This window comes from Camelina sativa, chromosome 13 (genome assembly GCF_030686135.1).
Source record: "Camelina sativa cultivar CO46 ecotype springtype chromosome 13, ASM3068613v1".
Classification (NCBI taxonomy): domain Eukaryota; kingdom Viridiplantae; phylum Streptophyta; class Magnoliopsida; order Brassicales; family Brassicaceae; genus Camelina; species Camelina sativa.
In genome coordinates, this window is record NC_141892.1 from 5361515 (window position 1) to 5364630 (window position 3116).

At 44.8% G+C, this 3116-nt stretch overlaps 1 non-coding gene across 1 annotated transcript; it reads left to right on the forward strand.

Moving 5' to 3' along the window:
- Window positions 1-1836: 1836 nt before the first annotated feature.
- On the forward strand, window positions 1837-1943 carry LOC147929226 (small nucleolar RNA R71). The gene has a single exon (XR_015578992.1). It is a non-coding gene; the product is annotated as a small nucleolar RNA R71 (small nucleolar RNA).
- Window positions 1944-3116: the final 1173 nt, after the last annotated feature.

The window sequence follows — 3116 nt, forward strand, 5'->3', positions numbered from 1 at the left end:
TTGGACCTTCCTTTGTTTGGTCTTAGTGGAAAAAGATTGACCATCAATGGTTGGCCTCTTAATCCCCTTCTTCACATCAAACTCCATCTTGAAATGCTCACCATGCTCTATCCTGATCTTGCCTTGTTTCACCTCGATCACAGCACCAACTGTTGCCAAGAATGGTTTCCCTAGAATTAGTGGATCATCCGGTTCCTTGTCCATATCGAGGATCATGAAGTAGGCACTTCATCTTCCAATCCTGAGAGGCAGGTTCTCCAGGATACCAATCGGATGCCTCATTGTTCTGTCGGCCAGAACCAAATACAATTTACTTGGTTTAAAATCAGTGAATCCCAGCTTGTTGGCAACTGAAAGCGGCATAATGCTAATTGAGGCTCCAAGATCGCACAAACAGTTTTTGAAGATCCGAAGTCCTATCAAAGACGGCAAGGTGAAAGAGCCAGGATCTTCAAGTTTTTCCTCAATTCGCAGTTCAGGATCCAAGCAAACTCCACTTCTCAGAATTTCAAAACCGATCTCCTTGACATCTTCCTTGACCTCATCCTCCAATCGAGCTGCTTCCTTGGCAGCTTCCTGCTGAAGCTCATGTGGGAGCAAAAACTTGGGTGGTGGAGCTTTACGCTTAGCCATTCGCTCTGCAAGCGCCTCCAGCTGGATGTCAAGTGCAGCATTGAACCTTTCCTCTAACTCCCCTTCTACTAGTGCAGGTGGTTGAGGCTGATCTATCTTTTCAACATCTACTTGATGCATCATCTGATCAACACCATCGTGTAGGTCATCGGGTTCCACTTCGGGTTGTTCTTCAGTTTGCGATTCTCAAAACAGTGCTCGATCATCAACTCGATCAGTCTCTTCGGGTGAAGCCTCGGGTTCATACTCGGATATATAGTACTTGGCCTCATTTTTCAATGGGTGTTCCACATCCTCCCCATCTTGATCATCACTGTCCCCAGTGAGGTAATCCTCAAAGTCATCATCTAGGAAGATGGCTTGAGCAGTTGCATAATCCTTGGGGTTTTGAACAGCCTTACCTGGAAGTTGGTTGATCTTTGGCGTTGGTTGGTTGTTGTGATGGCCTTCCAGGTATCGAACCTTTGTGTTAAGTGATTCGTACTTGCATTGAGATCATTGTACCCTGAGTCGATCTTGTTGCTCATCTCTGCGAACCGTTTCGCGATGTCCATGGAAGCTGTAGCCTGATTCTGAATCATTTGCTGAATGAGACCGCGTAACTCAGCTTCCTGTGATTTTTTTGGTGGACCTAGTTGTTGTTGGAATCCAGGGGGTTGGTTGTAGGTTCCTGAATACTGCTGCTTAGGTGCATAACCTTGGTTGTATTGGACAAAGGGCTTCTGTTGGATCTGGTTCCCTTGAACTGCAGATGGGTATGTTTGGTCCTGAGGATTCGCAACATTCGGGTTCTGATAAGACAGATTCGGATTCGGCTTGAAGTTGTTGTACCCTCTGTTCTACCCTCCTTGGTTGTTGATGTAGTTAACATCCTCTAGTTGCATAGTCTCCCCATCTTGTTGTTGAAACTACTCTTCCTCTGATATAGCATGAACATGCTTTTGCTGGATGAGGAGCTGATCGAGCTTATCATTGAGGGCTTTCATGTCCCTCTTGTACTTGGCATCTTCCTCTCATGTAGATCGCACAGAGCGATCATATTCCTCATTGTAGTTGCCATCAGACTGAGCCAAGTTCTCAACTAGGTCCCAACCTTCATCAACATCTGTGTTGAGGAAGTTACCATGGCTTGCGGTGTCCAACAACATCCGTATCTTGGGGACCACTCCTCTATAAAGTGTGCTCAGCAACGAAGCATTACTGAAACCATGATGTGGACATCGAGTAGTGTATCCCTTGAAACGTTCCCAAGCTTCACTGAACGTTTCGTTGTTCTTCTGAACAAAGCCGGAAATATCGTTTCTCAGCCTTGCGGTTCTGGAGTTGGAGAAGAATTTGTCCAGGAATGCCTTCTTGCACGCTTCCCAAGTGGTGATAGACTCCTTAGGGAGCAATTTCTCCCAAATTCGTGCTTTGACTCCCAAAGAGAATGGCAAAAGCCTGAGCTTGAATCCATTTTCACTGACTCCATTGATCTTAGTGAGGCTACAGAGCCGATCAAATTCATCCATATGATCCAATGGTTCCTCCATTGGCAATCCATGAAACTTATTGCTTTGTATCATTTGGATGAGACTACTCTTTATCTCAAAGTTGTTATTTGCCACAGTTGGTGGCACAATGCCATTCCTTTGAGTGTGAGTAGATGGAGCATCTCCTGCTCCTATATTGGTCCTTGCTTGAGGAGCTGGTGGACCGTTCTGATTATTCATCATCTCCTCAATTAGTACTGGTTCTGGTTGAACTTGTTGTTGTCTGAGTAGCCGAGGTATGTCGATGTTGTCGATGAAAGGACTCAGGTTCTGGCTACCTCTGGATCGTGTTTGCATGCACAGGTATGTATCCGAGTGTGTACATGAGGATCAACTCGATCCAGGTGATCGAGTGACGGGTTGGGTGGGTGCTCGGGTTGTACCTGAGATTCAAAACAAACAATGCGAAAGCAAACAAGTCAGTATCCAAACCAAATATAAACAAACGAACTTGATCTAGCAAGCGATGAAATCCGAAACGTAGCAAAAGTAAAACAACCAAATGGCAACGGCGCCAAATTGATAGACAGGTTTTCACCCAGGGTATCAATCCCCTATGCAGTTGTAGTACAAAGGGTTACCAATCCAAATGGTTGTGTATGGCTAGCAGGAAGGATATGATCAGAACAATGCAAGTCAAGCCAAGCAATTAGGGGTTTGGTTCTAACGATCCTAAAATAAACAAAGTAAAATAATAGAAACAAGTAAACCACACGACCTAAGAACTCGATGCAAGCAATTGAGTACAGGATCGAGTGGGGTGATCGAGTATGCAAGTGAGATATGAACAGCTCGAGGTATTACTCGATACAGGTTATCGTGTACCTGATCGGGTAAGTAGTCGAGTAAGTGAAGAAAATGCAAATAAATAAAATATGAAAGTTCCTAAGGATGGGGGTAATCGAATCCTAACTGTTCTAGACCAGTAAAGATGCCTTACATGCCTCAAGC